The sequence below is a fragment of the Aquarana catesbeiana genome, linkage group LG03 (genome assembly GCF_042186555.1).
Source record: "Aquarana catesbeiana isolate 2022-GZ linkage group LG03, ASM4218655v1, whole genome shotgun sequence".
Classification (NCBI taxonomy): Eukaryota; Metazoa; Chordata; class Amphibia; order Anura; family Ranidae; genus Aquarana; species Aquarana catesbeiana.
The window spans coordinates 264,099,340-264,123,163 of record NC_133326.1 but is presented as its reverse complement, the minus strand read 5'-3'; the positions used below and the strand labels follow the sequence as shown (position 1 = coordinate 264,123,163).

Here is a 23,824-nt window from a genome sequence, read left to right as displayed (position 1 = left end):
GAACACAATTTGCCCAGAAGATAAGTAATTATATCTTCTATTTTACAAATGTATATCATTTTATTGTAACTTTGCTGAAATTAAAAATATGCTAATTATTCTGAATTTGTATGTTCTTTAGTTGGGGACATTTGTTTCTACTGGAAATAACTGGTGTATGGAAGAACTTTTTCTGTAATAAAAATTATATAAAACAGATTATAAGACTTACAAGAAGCAATCCATTGCATTCTTAAACACATTTATGATTTAGGTTCCAAAATATATAAACACATAATCAAGTAATTCAATAGCCACAGAAGCAAAAATGCAATGTTTCTTTTCAGGTTTTATTTTATTTTTATAATTTGGATACCTAAAACCAATAAGTTGTGCTTTTATTGGAAAGGAGTATTTTTAACTTTATTTGCCATTATTCCTCTCAACAACTTTCCCATAAAAAATGTTTATTCAGCAAACAAATATGTGGAATCATATTATTGTTATTATTTATTTTTGTTGCATAAAATAGACAATTGAATATTGAAATACTTTATTTCTCAAGTATCAATAGTTTATATACATTTCATGTGGGTCCTTTTACTGCTCTCTTTAATAGATACCTTATACAAATTCACCATTATTGCCAGTCAGCAGCAGGTAATATGTAAGGATTGATAACATGTGCAGAAATCTTTGTGATTTGATCTCAAAGTCAAGTTAAAGGTACTACCACCTCAGCTGTGTGAGAAGATAAAGAGTAGAGGTTTGCAGGTCAGAATGAGAAAAATAAACTTTTAATGACTAATTGCAGTGAAAATCTTTGCAAGCTTTCAATACATAAGGCCATACTATCCTGCTGGCTTCTTTAATGACATACATTTTCCTTATTTTACTGTCCTGATTAAGAGGAGCTACATGAGACAACTTCTGATGGAGATCTTCATTTAGCTAGGAGACTTTGAGGTGTTTTATATTTTTTGCTGATACGTGAAGTGAGTGTGTGACCAGGCCTAATCTTCTGTTGCATTAACTGTATTATGATGGAAACATGATTTAACATTAATAGTTAATTATAGATATTTGAATATGCTTTAAAGAGAAATGGCTTTTTTACCAAGGTGAGGGTAGCAAGACTGCAGCCTACAGATATCTACAGATATCTGTGTCAAGATTTCCTCAGAAGTCTTTCATGGCAACACTTCTTCAAAATGAATCAGATGATATTACATTTATTTTACAACATTTTGTAAGAAAACTGTTTACATATGAAGTAATGTTACTCAATAACTAGAATTATGTCAATTAAGGGCTCAGTATCCAACAAAAAAAACTCTCATCCCAGACATGAGTACTAATTATTAGTTCATCCTGTGATAAACTCTGCTATTTATTTTTCACCTAATGATATTTATGTGTGCACTGTCCACACAATGGGAGTGTGTTTTATTTTTTTAAGATGATTTTTAAAGGGTTAGCTCACTTTTACTGAACTTCTTCAGGATGGCAATGAAATGAACTGAAAGAGTAAGCATTGTTTTCCAAAAAGAAACGCTGCATGTATTAAGGACACTGTAATGCACAGGGATGTTTGTAGCAAGAGTCAGTAAAGGTAAATTAACTCTTTAATATGTTTTATAAAGTACAATAAACATACAAACAGCTCAGAATAAAGCAGCAGAATAAACATTTAAGTACACTGCACATAAACACAAAGTTAAAAGATGATTATCCACTTGCAGATGGCAATACGTATATACAATATATTACCAAAAGTATTAGGATGGTATCACAGTCTTTGTCATTTGGGATGAATTAAAGTGGAGACTGCGAGCCAGGCCTTCTCATCCAAATCAGTGCCTGACCTCACAAATGTGCTTCGGGAAGATTGGTCAAACATTCCCGAAGACACACTCCTGAACCTTGTGGACAGCCTTCCCAGAAGAGTTGGAGCTATTATAGCTGCAAAGGGTGTGCCAACTCAATATTGAACCCTGCAGACTAAGACTGGGATGCCATTAAAGTTCTTGCGTGCTCACTAGACCCACCAAACAGAGTCTCTGCATAGCCAAACTGATCTTTCAGTACGGACTGGTGGATATTTGGAGAGAGGTGAACCCCACTCTGTGAGACTTCACGCATTTGTCTAACCCCCACAATTCTTTTGCGAAAATAGATCATATACTCATTACCACAGCCTCCATTCCACTGACGAACAGGGCCTACGTCAAAGATGTGGTCTGGTCGGACCATTCCTTGGTGGTTTTGACTGTTCAGCGCCCGGCAGGTCACAAACCCTGTAGGCGCTGGAGACTTAATGAGTCCATTTTGAGTGATCCGATCAGAGCTACAAAAATCGAAAATAATATCCAAAATTATTTCCTTACAAATGACACGCCAGAAACTAGCCCCTCTAGCCTCTTGGCGGCTCACAAGGCCATCATTAGAGGTCACCTAATTCAAATAGCTTCCCAGATTAATAAGGCTCATAGAGCAGACTTGGAAAAGTTGGAGTGGGAGTGTATAGACTTAACTAAAAAACATAAGGCCAACCCAAGAGCTGTTCCCACAACTAAGCTGATGCAGCCAGTATGGCTTTAAACCTAGCCCTAACTACTAAGGCAGAGAAATGGCTGCTCTGGAATAGTTCCCGTTTTTTCTGTCAAGGTCTATAGAATCGGTTCTATGCTCGCAGGCAGGCTCTCACCGAAATTTAGAACCCCGGAACTCCCCAAAATTAAGATTCACGGCGACACCCTGTCTCAGAACCCCCAAGGTATCATGGGGGAATCCCAAAACTTCTATAAATCCCTATACAGCGGAGATAGCAGCCCACCTCAAAATGCGGTTGATCGTTTCCTAGATAACATCCAGATCCCCATATTGGAGGATAGACACCGTCTGAAACTGGATGCCCCTATCTCCGCAAAGGAAGTGTGCGCGGTCATTAAAAACTTGAAACCACATTCGGCGCCTGGCCCAGATGGCTTCTCTGTACCCTACTACAAATCATTTTCCACCACACTCGCACCGTACATGGCTCGCTTTTTTAATGCTCTTAGACAGGGGGGCCAATTGGACACTGCAATCAACATGGCCTATATCACAGTCCTGCCAAAACCAGACAAAGATGCCAGCTCAGTCGAAAACTATAGGCTGATATCTCTCATTTATAATGATTTAAAGATTCTGACTAAGATCTTTGCAGACCGCCTAGCTTCCGTCATTAGCCTATACATCAACAAAGACCAAGTGGGCTTTATCCTGGGGAGACAGGGTCCTGATCAGACCTGAAGCGCAATTGACATAATATCCCTCCTCAATTCTAATTGGGACAAGGGTACTCCCAGGCAGGGGTGTCTGCTTTCCATGGACCTCCAAAAAGCATTTGATTTCGTTCAATGCCATACATGTTTTCCACTTTAAAACGATGGGGCTTTGGGGAATCATTCCTCAACGTCATTCATGCCCTTTATTCCTCCCCGTTGGCTCAGGTGCGTCTGCAGGGATTTTACTTACAATCTTTCCCCATATCAAGAGGCACAAGACAGGGATGCCCACTCTCCCCATTGATTTCCGCCATAGCAATCGAATCTTTGGCGATAGCTATCAGAAACAATCCGAACATCCAAGGCATTCAATGCGGCCCCCGTCATCACAAATGCACAATATTTGCGGACGACATTTTACTGTTTGTCTCTTCTCCACTAATCTCCCTTCCCAATATATGTCATCTCCTAGACGAATTTTGGGCGGCTTCGGGCCTTAGGGTCAACTACAACAAATCCCAAGCACCTAACATCAACATCCCAGATTCTCTCCTAGCCAGGCTTAGGGAGAGCTTTCGGTTCACCTGGAATGACTCAGCAATTACCTATTTGGGGATCAAATGGACTCCCAGGTTTGAACTCCTCCACCAAGCAAACTACCCACCACTTTATAAAAAACTGGAGGCAGACCTCTCCCAGTGGTCCCGGCTCTCCCTATCCTGGTTGGGCAGAATTAATACTATTAAGATGACCTTACTCCCCCGCATCTTATACTATTTTAGAGCCCTCCCAATCCCTGTTGACAAAACTCGCCTAAAACATTTTCAAGCCAAAATCAACAAATTCACATGGGCCAAGGGGGGCCACAGATTTTCAAAAGCGGTTCTACTTAGATCTTAGATCTAAGGGGGACTGGGCCTTCCCAACTTGCTCTGGTATTTCCAAGTAGCCCGATTGGCACAGCTATCAGTGGTGTATTCACGGTGGGAACAACCCGACTGGATACACATTGAGAGGCAGGCAGTCCCCCTTCACACACTGGACTATCTCCTCTGGAGCCCCAAGAAACTGAGACCTTCAATCCTATCCCCAACACTGTTTGGGACAGCCTGAAGAGCAACAACTAACTGACCTCCCCCACAGAACCGTTAAAACATCTATTCCAAAATCCGGAGTTCCATCCCGGCCTTGACATAAAAGCCTTCAAGTGGTGGGTTGACAAAGGGCTTTACAGAATAGGACACTTCCTTAAACCTCTCGGCCCACTCCTTAAAGCATTCTGTGTCAGTAACCTAGATATGCCTATGTCCGAATTCTTCAGATTCACCCAGATCTCGGACTTTTTACACAAAGGTTGCAAAACACTTCCTAACGGACCTCAAATAACTACATATGAACAATGGTGTGGTCAGACTGATGAGCAGAGGGGGAGAATTTCGGTGATATACAAGGAACTATCATCCGCGCGGTCCAAGACACCCTACATGCTGGCCTGGGAGGAAGATTTCTCTCAACATTGGAAACTGGAAACTTGGCACAGGAATTTCTACCAATCTTACAAAGGTATTCTCCATGCAGGGCTCATAGAAGCAAGTATAAAAGTGTTAACTAGATGGTACCTAGTTCCCTCAAAGCTGGCAAAAATTTTTCCAACAGCATCCCCCCTCTGTTATCGAAGATGTAACCTAAGGGGTGATATGCTCCATGTGTGGTGGACTTGCCCCAGAATACGCCATTTCTAGCACAAGATCTTCTCATGGATCCGCAAAATCACTACAATTTCTGTCCAACCATCCCCCCTCATAGCGCTCCTTAACTTCCCAGTGAAGGAGGCCTCCAGGGTTACACAATGCCTCATCTTTTTTATCATCTTAGGAGCCAAGCTTACCCTGGCTAAAACCTGGAAAAAATCTACTATCTCAACCCTTCTAGCAAGAAGATCTCCTGGATCATGAACCAAGAGAAGATGACGAGTGTAATCCTGGACCGCTCCGACAAATTCAACCAAACTTGGGAACCCTGGGCAACATTTGTAGGAGTTACCCTTTAACATTGACCTCAAGAGTAATTAATACTCGCTCATCTCCTCCCAGTCGACTCCCGTTCTTTTCTACTTACCTTTTCATCTCTTTCTTCTTCTTTCTTTCTCTTTCTCCTACCTCTTTATGTTATTTCCTGGGCATCGGCATTTCTCTAATAAGGTATAGCCACTATCAGGGTCAGATATAGCCCCAGATCTGGACTGTACCTACCCCTCTCAAGATAGAAGCTCCCTGGTAAATCCAAAAAACAGTTATGAGTTGCACCCCTTTTTCACCAGGATTTAATAGTTAATTTTTAACCTAATTTGAATCAGGCCCAATGTATCTCGTATGTTTAGAGGCCAATTGACAGGTTTATTCAATTAATGTTTTAGGCCTAGTTGGGGTATATACAAGATTGAACAATTCTTAGTAATGTTTGGGAGGGGGGTGTTGGGGCATGGGGAGCCCTGCCACAGTGCGTTCCCTATAAGAGTGGTGGAGCATCCCCCTAACTGCCCCCTTGCCCCTCCTCAAGACATGGTCATTAATTGATGGACACAGAGTCTTTACTCACTACCCGGAAACACCAACCATTTTGCACTACAGGTTTTGTCTGTTACATATAATATTGCCAGTTTAGCTCTTCTTGACTCCTATGTTACACATGTGACTATGCCGGTCATCTTAGGATTGATGGCCCTTAATGTATCTTTGTATGTCTGTTTACTGTGGTTTCTTTTATTGAAAAAAAAATATATTGAAAGTAAAGTTCTTGCGAGTGTAAAGGCAGGTGTCCCAGTACTATTGGTAATATAGTGTATGTTGCGGATTGGTTTACTGGGGTTATGGCTGAAGCTATTGGCTTTAACCCTGGCGGTATTTATTTTATTTTTTTCAGCCAGCTATTGGCTTTCTCATGAAAGCAGTCCAAGCATCTAATTAGCAGCTAAATAGCTTTCAGAAACAGCTGGAGGGGACAACCCCCCGGCTTATAATTTTTATCAGTGCACCCGGGAAATGATCTGACGGCCATAGAGGTGACCAGAGACCAGATCTTCTCTGGTCACCTCTATGATCTTTTTTTTTTTTTTTAGCAAAAGATCTTTTTTTTTTTAACCTTTGCTTTTAAAAGTAGAGGACAGATTTGGACAAGATTTCCATAAAGAGGACCTGTCATCCCTTATTTCTATTACAAATAATGTTTACATTCCTTGTAGTAGGAATAAAAGTGATCAGAAAAAAATAAAAAAAAATAAAAAAAATAAAATGAATAAGAAAAAATGTAAAGCGTCCCCATCCCTCCGTGCTCCCTCATGCACAGATCAACACAGGCAAATGTAAACAGTGTTCGCACCACTCATGTGAGGTATCACCTTGAATGTTAAAGTGAGAGCAATAATTCTAGTGCTATACCTCCTCTGTAATGCTAAACAGGTAACCTGTAAAAATGTTTAAAGTGTCGCCTATGGAGATTTTTAAGTATCGTAGTTTGTCTCCATTCCACGAGCGTGTACAATTTTGAAGCGTGACATGTTAGGTATCTTATGTGCAAAGGTCAATCAGTGCTACAAAAGTGCTATGTGCTAAACAAAACTCAAAATATTAAAACATATGGTGCAAGTGTACAATTATAAATACAAATTATAAATTAAATATCTGCAGCTGCTGAACATTCTCATTGTATCACCATCTAAAATATATTTATATAATAAATATGTTAGGTATCTATTTACTTAGGGTAACATCATCTTTTATATGTTATAAAAAAATGGGTTATATATTGTTTTTTTGCATTTAAATTCATTAGTGTATTTGTTCCATTTGTTCCATTTGAAAAATAGCATGTGACATAAAAAATTTCAACAATCGCCATTTTATTCTCTAGGGTCTCTGCTACAAAATATATATAATGTTTGGGGGTTCTAAGTAATTTTCTAGCAAAAAAATAGAATTTTTATAACAGCTTACCTGTAAAATCCTTTTCTTGGAGTACATCACGGGACACAGAGCCACAGTAATTACTGTATGGGTTATATAGGCACCTTTAGGTGATGGACACTGGTGCACCCTAAACAGGAAGTTTAGCTCCCTATATAACCCCTCCCCTTATTGGGAGTACCTCAGTTTTGTAGCAAAGCAATATACGTGTATTAGAAGAGGGGGGACCCCTGTGTCCAGTGATGTACTCCAAGAAAAGGATTTTACAGGTAAGCTGTTATAAAAATCCTATTTTCTTTATCGTACATCATGGGACACAGAGTCACAGTAATTACTGTATGGGATGTCCCAGAGCAATGCTATTTGAGGGGAGGGAGACACAAACAAAAGTGGGCTGCAAGCAGACCTGAGGACCTATACTGCTGCCTGCAGCACACTGCGCCCAAAGGCAATAACCTCATGCCTTCTTACATCCACCTGATAGAATCTGGTGACAGTAAGGACTGAAGACCAAGTTTCGGCCTTGCAGATTTGAGCCATGGAGGCTTGGTGATGCACTGCCCACGAAGCACTAACAGCCCTGGTGGAGTGCGCTTTGATTTGAAAAGATGGAACTTTCCTCTCCAAACCATGAGCTTGAATAATTACTTGCCGAATCCACTTAGCAATAGTAGATTTTGACGCTGCCTGTCCTTTTCTGGGACCTTCAGGCAACACAAACAAAACATCCGTTTTCTGAATCTGAGCAGTCGCCTCCAAATAGATTTTGACTGCTCTCACTACATCCAAAGAATGTAGTGACTTTTCTTCCGTAGAACAGGGTTCTGGAAAAAATGAAGGTAGAACAGTATCCTGGTTTAGATGAAAACCTGAAACCACCTTCGGCAGAAAGCTAGGATGAGGACACAATACTACTCAATCCTTATGAATAATTAAATAGGGCTCTTTACAAGAAAGAGCAGCCAATTCTGATACCCTTCTTGCAGAAGATATGGCTACCAGAAAAACTAGCTTCCTTGTCAAAAGGACCAATGGAATATGTCATATCAGCTCAAAAGGCTGTTTCTGTAATGCCGACAGAACTAAATTCAAGTCCCAAGAGTTCAGGGGTGACCTAACGGGTGGATTAAGCTGCGTTACCCCCTGTATGAAGCTACGGACCAAAAAATGCGAAGCAAGTGGTCGTGGAAACAATACCGATAAGGCCAAGACCTGGCCTTTGATAGTACTCAAGGCCAGCTTCATCTTTGACCCCATTTGTAGAAATTCAAGGATTCTACCTATGGCATACTTTCTGGGATGCCAACCCCTGGATTCACACCAGGAAACATATGCCTTCCAGACTCTATAATAAATGACTCTGGAAGCTGGCTTCCTTACATTAATCAAGGTAGATATCACTGAGCCTGAAAGCCCATGATTCTTCAGAATGTGGGTTTCAATAGCCAAACCATTAAATTTAGTGTTTGTAAGGTAGGATGGAACACGGTCCCAGAGATAGCAGGTCTGGACGTGGTGGTAGGGTCTATGGGACCCCTACCTCCATCTTCACGATCTCTGCATACCAAGATCTTCAGGGCCATGCTGTGGCCACAAGAACCACCAACTTCCTTTCCTGCTTGATCCTATGAAGAAGTCATGGTAGCAGTAGAATAGGAGGGAATGCATAAATCAGTGAGAACTGATTTCACGGAGTCACCCACGTATCTGTACCGTATGCGAGTGGACCCCTTGTTCTTGACACAAAGTTGTCGACCTTGTTGTTGAACCTGGACGCAAACAGATATATGTCCGGGATCCCCCACCTTTGGCATATAGTCAGGAAGATGTCAGAGTAAAGAGATCATTCCCCTGGAAACAACTGCTGGCGGCTTAAGAAGTCCGCCTGCAAATTCTCTACCCCTGGAATGAAGATTGCCGATATGCACGGCACATGCTTTTTTGCTCAAGTTAGGATATGGTTTACCTTTCCCTGGGCTGCACGACTTCTGGTGACCCCTTGGTGATTGATATAAGCCACTGCTGTGGCATTGTGGGATTGGATCCTGACAGGACAACCCCGCAACCTGAATGTCCAGGCCTTTATGGCTAGGTACGCTGCCTAAAACTCTAGAATGTTGATGGGCAAGGTCTTTTCAGTTCTGGACCATTTCCCTTGGATGGTCGTCTCTTCCAGGACTGCTCCCCAACCCGAAAGGCTGGCATCTGTTGTTACCACCTTCCAGGTAACTAGTAAGAAGGATTTCCCCTTCCGCAGATTCTTGGGTATCAACCACCAACTGAGGCTCTGGCCCACTATTGGTGACACATGCATCGGAAAATCTAGTGCCTGGACCTTCTTGTTCCAGACAGGATACTGTGTTGCAGCAGTCTCGAATGAAACTGAGCATAGGGAACCGCTTCAAATGAAGCCACCATCTTTTCCAACAACCTCATGCAAAGATGAATAGAAGGACCCTTCTTTGTCCTGACCACCTGAACCAGCTCCTTTATGGCGCTTATCTTTGCCTGGGGTAAAAACACCCTCTTCTGGGTTTTATCTATAACCAGACCCAAGTACTCTAGTCTTCTTATGGCTTTAAAGAAGATTTCTCTGGGTTGAGGACCCAACCTAGGTATTCCAGGTAGCTGACTGTGGTGACCAAACTTTGGTCTAAGTGGGCTACCGACCAGTCTATCAAGAGCAGGTCATCTAGGTAAGCTATAATTGTTATACCATAGGCCCTTAATCTGGCCAGAGGAGGGGCTAGGACCTTTGTAAACACCCGAGGTGCAGTAATAAAGGCAGAGCTACAAACTGAAAATGAAGATTTTCCACTTTGAAAAGCCGATATATTTCTGATGAGCGGGGAAAATAGGTACATGCAGGTATGCATCCTTGATGTCGGTTGATACCAGAAGTTCTCCTCCTTGTAGGATGGAAACTACTGATTGGGTTGATTCCATGCAAAAAGATCGAATTTTCAGGAACCGGTTTAGATCCTTGAGATTATCCAGAGAAAAAGAAGTCTCTCCTTCAAGCGTTAGACAAGCTTTTGTCGCAGAAAGTGATCATGGTGGTCCCCATGGAAGAGCAGGGGTTGAGGTTTTATTCAAACCTTTTCACAGTGCCAAAACCAAACAGAGATGTCAGACCCATTCAGCTGAAAAGGCGGCAGTTGCAGTGCTAGCAATTTGGCCAAGCTAGCATTCAGACGCTGAGCATGTGGATGGCTGGGACCGAATTTCTTTTGACGGTTTAGCAACTGGGGTAGGGAAATTTGCCTGCTAAAATCAGATGGAGGTGTACTGATAGCAGACTGGCTGCAAGTACTTCGGACACCTATTGCTATACCTTCATTCCTCTCAGTGCAGGTTTCTGAGAGGACTGGAGGTATAGTATGGTTGGAGAACCCAGCTGATGAGGAGCAAGGAGAGGTCTGCCTTGTTCTTTGATGTGGGTCTTTTAAGTGCTGTTGCCAACGGACTGCATGGAAGGTCATCATATGTCTAGACAAGCATGTGGTGCCCAAGTGGCTGCTGTTTTGGCCATGCTTGATACACTTCAGATATGTGTTTTGCAAACAGCAATGGTGCGATCTGCTGCACACGTGTAAAAAAATGCTCACACCAGAGAACTTTTCAAAATATGTGGGGAGTCAGCAGCGCCCTGCACCTGCTTAGCTCTGCGGTGTGATGCAATAGGGTGGCTGCCCTTAAGCTGCCCCCTGGAGGGCATCCTACCTCATTGGAGATGTGCCTCCTCCTCCTCCTCTCTTCTATCAGGCACCCAAGTTGAGTCAGTGACCTCATCATCCATCCCCTCCCTCCTCATCACTGGAGCAAACTTGGCAGTATGCTGCAGCTGGGGGAACATGACTGCCAGTTTCTTGACCTTCTCGGGCACCCCCTCTCTCTAGGCTGATGTTACTCCCTTCCTCAAGCTGGGTACCAGCATTGGAGCCTTCAAATTGCTGCACATCCTCCTGCAGCATGTACCTGGCACTGTGGTCGAATAGTTTGAGGGACTCCTCCGTGCATGATGGTGGGTCTAGGGAAGGAGTGACTGTTGACATGGAGCTGATGGAATAGGCCGCTTTGGCAGCTGCATTGGCAGGCAAACTACTCTGACCCTGGGTGACAGAGGATGAGGAGGATGAGGATGGCTTTGTTATCCATGCCACCAACTCTTCTGCATGTTGTGGCTCAATAACACAGCCAGCTACAGGAAAAAAGGACAAGCGTGCACCAAGGCCACATGCTGAGGATGCACTGTGTCCACGACCAGCACTGTCGACTGTAGACACAGAGCCTGCTTGGACATGCTGTAAATTTTGCTTAGCAAAAAAAACTACACTGTATTGTGTACTGTGTACACCACCAGGAAAGTAGTAGCAACTGCACTAGGGGTGCACGGTAATGTGTACACCAACAGAAGTTTAATAACAACTATGGGTGCACTGTTTGTATTGTGTACACCACCAGAAAAGTAGTAGCAACTGCACTATGAGTGCATGGTACTGTGTACACCAACAGAAGTTTAATAACAACTATGGGTGCACTGTATGTATTGTGTGCACCACCAGGAAAGTAGTAGCAACTGCACTAGGGGTGCACGGTACTGTGTACACCAACAGAAGTGTAATAACAACTATGGGTGCACTGTATGTGTTGTGTAAACCACCAGGAAAGTAGTAGCAACTGCACTAGGGGTGCACGGTACTGTGTACACCAACAGAAGTGTAATAACTATGGGTGCACTGTATGTATTGTGTACACCACCAGGAAAGTAGTAGCAACTGTACTAGGGGTGCACGGTACTGTGTACACCAACAGAAGTATAATAACAACTATGGGTGCACTGTATGTATTGTGTACACCACCAGGGAAGTAGTAGCAACTGCACTAGGGGGGCGCAGTACTGTGTACACCAAAAGAAATTTAGAAAAAGCTTGTGGGTAAATCCGCGCAGCGGATATAAGTACAAGAAAAATAGAAATGATTTAAAGAATGAACTGCTGCCCCTACCAAAATACTATCACCTAAGTGAAGAATACTGAAGTTGGTGAAGTGAGATCTTCTTACCAGGGTCAAGGAAGATCTGGCAAGAAGATCTCACTACACCAATTGCTCTATTGTGACATCCAAGGCTTGAGTTGAGCTGTTCTAGTTCTGCTTTGTGATGTGTGTTTACCAGATAATCCTTTGGAGAATGCTGTGTACTTGGTAATACCAAGTACACTACCAACAGAAGTTTAATAACAACTATGGGTGCACTGTATGTATTGTGTACACCACCAGGAAAGTAGTAGCAACTGCACTAGGGGTGCACGGTACTGTGTACACCAACAGAAGTTTAACCACTTCAGCCCCGGAAGGATTTACCCCCTTCCTGACCAGAGCACTTTTTACAATTTGGCACTGTGTCGCTTTAACTGCTAATTGCGCGGTCATGCAATGCTGTACCCAAACGAAATTTGCGTCCTTTTCTTCCCACAAATAGAGCTTTCTTTTGATGGTATTTGATCACCTCTGCCATTTTTATTTTATGCAATATAAACGGAAAAAGACCGAAAATTTTGAAAAAAAATGATATTTTCTACTTTTTGTTATAAAAAAAATCCAATAAACTCAATTTTAGTCATACACTTAGGCCAAAATGTATTCCGCCACATGTCTTTGGTAAAAAAAAGTCAATAAGTGCATATTTATTGGTTTGCACAAAAGTTATAGCGCCTACAAACTAGGGTACATTTTCTGGAATTTACACAGCCTTTAATTTATGACTGCCATGCCACATTCAGCTGCTTTTCCTGAGTACGGGGATACAAAAAGTTGTCACTAAATGATATATTGCTCACACAGGCCATGGGCATATGTGGAATTGCACCCCAAAATACATTTAGCTGCTTCTCCTGAGTATGGGGATACCACATGTGTGGGACTTTTTGGGAGCCTAGCCACGTACGGGGCCCCGAAAAAAATGCACCGCCTTCAGGATTTCTAAGGGCGTAAATTTTTGATTTCACTCCTCACTACCTATCACAGTTTTGAAGGCCATAAAATGCCCAGATGGCACAGAACCCCCCAAATGACCCCATTTTGGAAAGTAGACACCCCAAGCTATTTGCTGCGAGGCATATTGAGTCCATGGAATATTTTATATTTTGACACAAGTTGCGGGAAAGTGACAAATTTTTTTTTTTTTTTTTGCACAAAGTTGTCACTAAATGATATATTGCTCACACAGGCCATGGGCATATGTGGAATTGTACCCCAAAATACATTTAGCTGCTTTTCCTGAGTATGGGGATACCACATGTGTGGGACTTTTTGGGAGCCTAGCCGCGTACGGGGCCCCGAAAACCAATCTCTGCCTTCAGGATTTCTAAGGGTGTAAATTTTTGATTTCACTCTTCACTGCCTATCACAGTTTCGGAGGCCATGGAATGCCCAGGTGGCACAACTCCCCCAGATGACCCCATTTTGAAAAGTAGACACCCCAAGCTATTTGCTGAGAGGCATGGTGAGTATTTTGCAGCTCTCATTTGTTTTTGAAAATGAAGAAAGACAAGAAAAAACTTTTTTTTTTTCTTTTTTCAATTTTCAAAACTTTGTGACAAAAAGTGAGGTTTGCAAAATACAAAATAAACCAGGGAATAATGCGCCACTTTACAGGCATACTATAGACACCCCCCCAGGCACGATATTTAAAGGAATATTTCATTTTTATTGTTTCACTTTAAGCATTAAAAAAAAATCACTGCTCCAGAAAAAATGGCCGTTTTTAAAAAAATATTTTGCATTGATACATGTCCCCTGGGGCAGGACCCAGGTCCCCAAACACTTTTTATGACAATAACTTGCATATAAGCCTTTAAAATTAGCACTTTTGATTATTCATGTTCGTGTCCCATAGACTTTAAGCTCCCTGGCGGTATGATTACGTCAGATTTTTGCGTCTCAAAGCAGTACAATTATTTTGCATAGAAATTTGGCGTTTTATATTGTAAGTCTGTAATTCTTAGCAATAACACACTTAAATCTGTCCAAACAAGAGTCTAGTAGATATCGCGGGTATGATAAAGTTTGAAACACAAAATCATAAATTATAATATAATAAATAAATATAAATAATTATAAAAAATAATAATATAATAATAATAAAATTAATTTCCCCATGATTCACTATCGTTCAATTCTGCAAGTGTTCTAATTTACTATCACTGTTTTCTAGCTGGTCTAAAACCACTTTTGGCGTAAAGGGACACTTTTTGGTTGCTATTGACAATCTCCAGTTTCCAGGCAGAAAGAACAGTATATATAATATAAAACTGCATGCAGGACACTGGATAAACCACTAGGGACAAAAGGGATGTGAAATAATATCATACAGTAATGTAATCTGTAAGATTACAGTGTACTGTATGTGTTATGATTTTTACATTTTTTGTATTTGCCGCCGTGCTCCGCCCTGTGCGTTGCCACGCTCGCAGGGAAGAGAGCCCAGCACACAGAGGCTTCAGGCGAGGACAGAGCCCGTGGACACAGCGGGGAGACATCGCAGGATCCTGGGGACAAGGTAAGTATACCGCACCAGGATCCTGCAATGCAATCACGAGTGTGGCTCAGGGTTACCGCTAATGGTACTGAAATTTAACCCCAAGCCACACTCGGGAAAACCACCAGGGAGGTTAACGGTGTTCGTGTGTTCTGCCAAATTTTTTGCCTGTTCGGTATGTTCTGGTGCGAACTGAACCGGGGGGTGTTCGGCTCATCCCTACTGTGGAACTACAAACAGTAGCAGAACAATGGATGGCATGGATGTCTGTGTATAGTGTCTTTGATATGCTGGAACAGATTTTTGAACTAATGATGGTAAGAAGTGCAAGAAACAATGATGTCTATACACAGTGTCTATCAAACGTGGCTATCGCCCACTCACCATACTGGAAAAGGAGATGATTATAATGAGGGTGATGATCTCTCAGGTGTTTGGCTCAAGGGATGACCTCCGGCCTCTACCGCACAGCACCACGGCTCTCTCGGATCTAATGTCCCTGCAGGGTGGATGGAACAGGAGCCTCCCTCCAGGCTGCAACCGGACAGTGTCCGCAGCTGTCCTTCCAGATGTCCACTGGTAGATCGGCCGAAGCAGGCCTCAATACAGCTGCAGCTCACTCTATCACAGATCCCCTGCACACAGATCCACGGTGGTCCCAATAGAGCACACTAGGCCCCCAGCCTTGCCTCTTATAGTCTCTCCCAGCAGTCTGCTCTTCTCCGTCAGCCCGTTGGTAGTTGTAGTTTCACAGGATACAGCCAGAGGGTGAATCCATTTCGTAGGGACTACATGTCCCAAGATGCCTTGATCTGCCTTTAATCAAGAGAGTCTTAGGACAGCCAAACTGGAACACTAGAGGGACACAGCTCCCTCTAAATAATACCAGCATCTTTTGATTGCAGGAAAATGTAAGTATCCCTCTCTTGGGTACATCTGAGTTTGTCCTCCATTTTAGAATTGATGTTGTGTTTTTGTTACACAGTTAGCTAGTCTTTAGGAGTGTTTTGTAGTGGTTCATAAAGTATTTGAGCAAGATTTTTCCATTTTGCATGTAGGGTATGTTTTCCTTGTGTCCTAGGCCAATACAGTTCTATATTTCCCACAAAGACTTTTCCTGAGGTGCATTTGCCAAATCTCAGAGATTGTTGAAGATGCAGTAGTTTTGTTTTCTCTTTTTAAGGATTTGTTTGTATGTGTTCTGTAAGATGCCATGAGCTACTTAGATCTGTGTCGTCGGGGTCTCTGCATTATCTATTTTGAAACTGCCCATAAGGTGTTTTTAGCGCTCTGCATTCTCTGTCACTGAATTTGACAGAGAATGCAACACTGAATTGTTTATTGGGTGGTTTCTTGTAGTTGCAAGTTTTAGTTTAGATATTTTTGCAATGGTGTGTAATATTTTGCGGAGGCCCATTACTGCTCAGTTCCTACCTCCAGGTCTTACTTTGGAAAATTTCAAGCTGTCCTTTCATGTTATGTCTGTTATATACCTCTCTGTAGTTTATGGTAGAATTTAGGATGGTTTGTTTGATGATTTTATATATACTATAGCTGTAGTTGGCTGTGGTCTGACTGGTGTGTTTATGGAGTGACTGTAAAGGCAGTAATGTGTGTGGGGTTTGTATCTGTAATGGCAGTCTACAACACTGCTGCCTATATGGAAGCTTAAAGTGATATTAAAGGCAATTTAATATTTTTTTTTTTAAATAACAAACATGTCATACTTACCTGCTCTGTGCAGTGGTTTTGCACAGAGCATCCCCAACCCTCCTCTTCTCGGTTCTCCCTCTGGCGCTCCTGGCCCCCCTTCTGCAAGCAGCTGGTTGTAGGGCCACTCAAGCAGACCTGTTCCTGAGCAGCAGAGCTGAGGCTCTTGTGCATATTGCTGGATTGCGATGGGGCTCTCGGTGTATTAGAGGGATCTGGGGGCCTGCTACAAAGAGAAGGTTTTTTACCTTCATGCATAAAATGCATGAAGGTAAAAAACCTTGAGCCTTTAGAACCACTTTATTGTATATTTTCCCAGAAAATTTGCCTTGCTGTGGCCATTGAGTATGTAGACCCCCAGACTCCAACTCACATTCAGCAATTTTCTTCCACTATTGTTAATTTTACTGTCATAGCTGTTTCTTTTTGTCTGTATTGACTCTTGTTAGTAATTTGCAGATTCCAATAGGTCAGCTGTCCCATAGCCCTTTATACTTCCTGTTCTGATGTTCAGGTCTTCATAGATGGACTGGAAGTGGCCTCACTTTCTATAACCTCATAGGTGTCTGGTGTGAAGTATGGTGGGACAATGTATGCTGCATATAGGTAAATATCAGACTGAGAAGTGAGAGGCTACTTATTCTTACATAGGTATCTTGTTTTTTGATTGCTTTGATGTTCTCTTGTAGCCACTGCTTATGCCAATTTATTATTCTGCCTGAACAGTGACCATCTTTGGAATTTCTATCCTTCTGGGCAGAAAAAAATCTCAGTAGCCATTAGGAATTAGTGATTTATTCTGTGCCTGGGTCCATGTTTTTAGTGGGATTTATATGTTGACATCACTCAGTCTTTGATGTCTTGATCATTTACTTTGGATCTGAAGGCTGAAGCTTCAGACCCTGAATATTGCAGCTACTGATTATTAGTAATGTCTCCCTCCCTCCCCCCTCTATCTCTTCTCTGTATCACCACTCTCTGCTCTCTCCCCTCCTCTCTCTCTCTCTCTCTCTCTCTGCTCTTTCTTTTGTACCTTTTACTCTCTATCTCTCCCCATCTTCCCTCTTATTGTGCTGGGTAGGGATGAGCCGAACACCCCCCTGTTCGGTTCGCACCAGAACATGCGAACAGGAAAAAAGTTCATTCGAACACGCGAACACCGTTAAAGTCTATGGGACACGAACATGAATAATCAAAAGTGCTAATTTTAAAGGCTAATATGCAAGTTATTATCATAAAAAGTCTTTGGGGACCTGGGTCCTGCCCCAGGGGACATGGATCAATGCAAAAACAAGTTTTAAAAACGGCCGTTTTTTCAGGAGCAGTGATTTTAATAATGCTTAAAGTCAAACAATAAAAGTGTAATATCCCTTTAAATTTCGTACCTGGGGGGTGTCTATAGTATGCCTGTAAAGGGGCGCATGTTTCCTGTGTTTAGAACAGTCTGACAGCAAAATGACATTTTGAAGGAAAAAACTCATTTAAAACTACCCGCGGCTATTGCATTGCCGACAATACACATAGAAGTTCATTGATAAAAACGGCATGGGAATTCCCCAAAGGGGAACCCCGAACCAAAATTAAAAAAAAAAAATGACGTGGGAGTCCTCCTAAATGCCATACCAGGCCCTTCAGGTCTGGTATGGATATTAAGGGGAACCCCGGCCAAAATTTAAAAAAAAAAATGACGTGGGGTTCCCCCTAAATTCCATACCAGACCCTTCAGGTCTGGTATGGATTTTAAGGGGAACCCCGCGCCAAAAAAAAAAAAAAAAACGGCGTGGGGTCCCCCCAAAAATCCATACCAGACCCTTATCCGAGCACGCAACCTGGCAGGCCACAGGAAAAGAGGGGGGGACGAGAGTGCGGCCCCCCCCTCCTGAACCGTACCAGGCCACATGCCCTCAACATTGGGAGGGTGCTTTGGGGTAGCCCCCCAAAACACCTTGTCCCCATGTTGATGAGGACAAGGGCCTCATCCCCACAACCCTGGCCGGTGGTTGTGGGGGTCTGCGGGCGGGGGGCTTATCGGAATCTGGAAGCCCCCTTTAACAAGGGGACCCCCAGATCCCGCCCCCCCTGTGTGAAATGGTAAGGGGATACAAAAGTACCCCTACCATTTCACTAAAAAACTGTCAAAAATGTTAAAAATGACAAGAGACAGTTTTTGACAATTCCTTTATTTAAATACTTCTTCTTTCTTCTATCTTCCTTCATCTTCTGGTTCTTCTGGTTCTTCTGGTTCTTCTGGCTCTTCTGGTTCTTCCTCCGGCGTTCTCGTCCAGCATCTCCTCCGCGGCGTCTTCTATCTTCTTCTCCTCGGGCCGCTCCGCACCCACGGCATGGGGGGGAGGCTCCCGCTCTTCTCTTCATCTTCTTCATCTTCTTCTCTTCTTCTTTTCTTCTCTTCTTCTCTTCCTCTCTTCTTCATTTTCTTCTCCGGGCCGCTCCGCACCCATGCTGGCATGGAGGGAGGCTCCCGCTGTGTGACGGCGCTCCTCGTCTGACAGTTCTTAAATAACGGGGGGCGGGGCCACCCGGTGACCCCGCCCCCCTCTGACGCACGGGACATGACGGGACTTCCCTGTGGCATTCCCCGTGACGTCACAGGGAAGTCCCGTCAAGTCACCGTGCGTCAGAGGGGGGCGAGGTCACCGGGTGGCCCCGCCCCCGTTATTTAAGAACTGTCAGACGAGGAGCGCCGTCACACAGCGGGAGCCTCCCTCCATGCCAGCATGGGTGCGGAGCGGCCCGGAGAAGAAAAAGAAGAAGAGAAGAAAAGAAGAAGAGAAGAAGAGAAGAAGATGAAGAAGAAGAGAAGAGCGGGAGCCTCCCCCCATGCCATGGGTGCGGAGCGGCCCGAGGAGAAGAAGATAGAAGACGCCGTGGAGGAGATGCTGGACGAGAACGCCGGAGGAAGAACCAGAAGAGCCAGAAGAACCAGAAGAACCAGAATATGAAGGAAGATAGAAGAAGTATTTAAATAAAGGAATTGTCAAAAACTGTCTCTTGTCATTTTTAACATTTTTGACAGTTTTTTAGTGAAATGGTAGGGGTACTTTTGTACCCCCTTACCATTTCACACAGGGGGGGGGCTGGGATCTGGGGGTCCCCTTGTTAAAGGGGGCTTCCAGATTCCGATAAGCCCCCCGCCCGCAGACCCCCACAACCACCGGCCAGGGTTGTGGGGATGAGGCCCTTGTCCTCATCAACATGGGGACAAGGTGTTTTGGGGGGCTACCCCAAAGCACCCTCCCAATGTTGAGGGCATGTGGCCTGGTACGGTTCAGGAGGGGGGGGCGCACTCTCGTCCCCCCCTCTTTTCCTGCGGCCTGCCAGGTTGCGTGCTCGGATAAGGGTCTGGTATGGATTTTTGGGGGGACCCCACGCCGTTTTTTTTTTTTTTTGGCGCGGGGCTCCCCTTAAAATCCATACCAGACCTGAAGGGTCTGGTATGGAATTTAGGGGGAACCCCACGTCATTTTTTTTTTTTAATTTTGGCCGGGGTTCCCCTTAATATCCATATCAGACCTGAAGGGCCTGGTATGGAATTTAGGGGGACTCCCACGTCATTTTTTTTTTTAAATTTTGGTTCGGGGTTCCCCTTTGGGGAATTTCCATGCCGTTTTTATCAATGAACTTCTATGTGTATTGTCGGCAATGCAATAGCCGCGGGTAGTTTTAAATGAGTTTTTTCCTTCAAAATGTCATTTTGCTGTCAGACTGTTCTAAACACAGGAAACATGCGCCCCTTTACAGGCATACTATAGACACCCCCCAGGTACGAAATTTAAAGGGATATTACACTTTTATTGTTTGACTTTAAGCATTATTAAAATCACTGCTCCTGAAAAAACGGCCGTTTTTAAAACTTTTTTTTGCATTGATCCATGTCCCCTGGGGCAGGACCTGGGTCCCCAAACACTTTTTATGACAATAACTTGCATATTAGCCTTTAAAATTAGCACTTTTGATTTCTCCCATAGACTTTTAAAGGGTGTTTTGCGGCATTCGAATTTGCCGCGAACACCCCAAATTGTTCGCTGTTCGGCGAACTTGCGAACAGCCAATGTTCGAGTCGAACATGAGTTCGACTCGAACTCGAAGCTCATCCCTAGTGCTGGGGGTTAATGCTTGCCCTTAGACTTGCTTGGAGTTAATATTGTGCTGGGGATTATTGGTTGCTGAAAATTTATGAGGCTTATTATTGTTATGGTGGCTATTGCCTGCTGAATATTTGATGATGCTTATTATTGTGCTTGAGATTATTGTTTTCCCAGACACTTGCTGAGGCTTATTGTTGTGCTGGGGTTATTACTATGCCGGATGTTATTGCTTGCCCACGCACTTGCTGGGAACTATTATTCTGTTGGGGGGATTGCTTGCCCTGACGCTTTCTGGGATTTTGCTGTTGGTTATCCTTGCTGGCCTGTCACATGTTGGGTGTTATTGCTGGAGGCTTGTTTTAATTGCTGGCCCTGACAGTTTCTGGAGGTTATTGCTGGTTCTGACACATGCTGGGGGTTGTCATTGTTGGAAGTCACAACAATCTGGGCTATTTTACTCATATAATCTCTTCAGTGTACCCAAAGGCTCTATTTAACCTAAACTAATGCAAAACAAATGGGGATAGGTGGCACTTTACAAGCCATACACTGTAAAGAAGCACCCACTAAATTGATTGGGCAGGGCCAGACATGACATCATCGTGCAAACTCACCAAGGATTGGTCTTTCTTGGATTTGTTATTCTGTTTGCAGGACTACTATTACATGCAATACTGCTTTATTTTACATGTGAGTGCATGCCCATTATGGGCATTGCTCTTTTTTGTATTATGTGTTTGTGAGTATGTTTTTCCATTGAAGAGATGAATGATGAATTAATTTCCTGGGGCTATTGGGTATTTACCAACCTGTGCTAATGACCACTCATCTCTTGAGGGTCATTGTAATTCAGCAAGTGGACTGGGTGTTCTATATGTACATTATGACTGCTTTTTCTGGAGTGGAAGATTCTAGCTCCAGGTTCTGCATGCCTAGCATTCTGATTTGCACCATTATAGGAGTCTGTTTGCACTTTTGTTTCACTAAAGAGTTTTTTGCGTGTATGATTTGGCACATCTTAGTTGTATTTTGTTTAGCACTGCACTTTTGGATTTGTAGTTCATTAGTCTGGTATCAGGACCTAATGTGAGGTGCTTTACGATTTGGTATTTATACTTAAGCACAAATTGGATAATTACAAACATTATTGACCATGCCCACTTTTTTGTCCACATGCACAAGTGCCTGGCAGGCAGTGCACAATGTGTGGCACATTCTTCTTCATGATCCCTTCAAAATGGGTGGAAGACAACCTACATAAAGCCCAACATTTCTCTTCTCAATCCCTTCAAGGTGTCTACACCTACAGTTTTTCAAATGTTGCCAACTATGATTTATTTTTATGCCCATTGACACCAATAACTATAACTGATTTTTGCATTTGCTGACCAGATTTTACATACTTCTGGCTACTGTACTCTGTATGCTTTAATGTGCTACATGTGCTAATGTGCTACCGTTTGTGTTTTTATTACACTGTAAATGGTTTATTTACTGTATATCATTGGGTCTTTCATTTTCTGACTAAGGTAATTTCATTGTTATATCTGTGCTTATCATAACATAGGATTCAGGGATGGAAATTTTGCTAAACCACTTTTAGTCTCAGCACAAGCACAGCGCCCACCAAAAATTGTCTGGTGCTGGCCCTGTTTGGAAATAGTGAGACATTACAACCCAGGCAGAAATCCCTATAGTGTTAGTGTATTATTTCAAAGCTTAATCTGCCCTTATCTTTTATGAGCTGTTATGCGGAATTCCATAGCTTGATTGCATGTTGTTAGAGATAAAATAATTGTCTACTACTTCCCATAATTATGCATGGTAATTCTGTCAACAAATATTTTAAAATAAATAAAGATAATTGCCCTAAAATGCACAGCTAAGACAAAATGCCAGGAAGCTAATAGTGAAGATAATGCTCAATGAAAACATATCATCAGTGTTGATGATAGATGGCCAGGGATGATCATTTGAAGAGCTTTGAATAAACAGATCTCTGCATTTGCATCTTACTGTTTGTCCATTTTTCTCACTGCCATAATTTCTGTGAAATAAAATATGCAAATGATCTTGCTGTGAACGAAGAATCAGTAGTTGACTGACGGGCAACTATCTGAATCTTATAACTTTATAGTTTATACAGTAAATTTTTTTAGGCAGGTGTGAAGAAATGCTGTAAAGTAAGAATGCTTTCAAAAATATATATTTTACTTGTTTATTTGTCCCAATTTACAGAATATAAATTGAGCAAACAGAAGAAAAATCTAAATCAAATCAATATTTAGTGTGACTACCCTTTGGCTTCAATCCAGTATCAATTCTTACACTTATACACTTTGTACACTTGCACAAAGTCAGGGATTTTGTAGGATTGGAGTCAGGTGTATGATTAACTAATTATACTAAGAAGGTGCTAATGATCATCAATTTCATATGTATGTTGAAACACAGTCATTAACAGAAACAGCTATGTAGGAGGCTTTAACCTGTTACTAAAGGTAGCCTCTGCTTGCTCAACAAATACAATTCAAAATCCTAAAAAAGAAAAAATCTGCTGTGCTCAAACCAAAAAGAACAAACACAAAAGCAGCTAACACAATATTGCTGGGTACAATAACAGAAAATAGGGAGTATGGGTGTAGCGCTGAAATGCTGGTAATAATTTAAAACAGATGTGTATAAAATAGATTCAAATGGCACAAAGGGTAGCAGTCCATCTAGGGAGCTCCAAAATGATAGGAAAATAGAAAAACCGTCACCGACACCCAATATTACTGATTCTTACCGCCAGTGTATAGGATATACACATTGAACAAATGGTTGAAAGGTCAGTTCCACAACTTCTAGTCATCAAACGGTCCACTAGTTAGGCAAGAAATCCTCTTTCACAGACCCACCAGAAACAGATTGCTGTACCCTTTCAACCTTGACTAGGAGATAAACTCCACAGGAACATTCAGTAGTTGCATATAGGGGAATGAAAGAACATTCTCATTGCGCAGACATCCATAAAAAGGTAATTTATTCAAAAATAAGCTAGGTATACAACTCACATTAGATAAATAAAAAACAAGCATGAGTAAAGCCGAAAGCATCCAGCGCTTCCTACCAACAAGACAGCGGTCACTCCTCTGTCCACAAAACGTCACTTGTCCCTCATAACACCCGACGTTTCGTCACAAACGTGCATCTTCAGGGTGTGGTTATGACGTGTGACACTGTGTTTTATAAGGAGTGGGCTTGAATGTAAGGCCG

The 23,824-nt window shown here is 42.6% G+C and overlaps 1 protein-coding gene across 1 annotated transcript in view; it reads left to right on the top strand.

The window, feature by feature from the left end:
- The window catches only part of TRHDE (thyrotropin releasing hormone degrading enzyme), a 1,580,966-nt gene that overhangs the window by 1,530,758 nt on the left and 26,384 nt on the right, over positions 1 to 23,824 (top strand). The window lies entirely within an intron of this gene.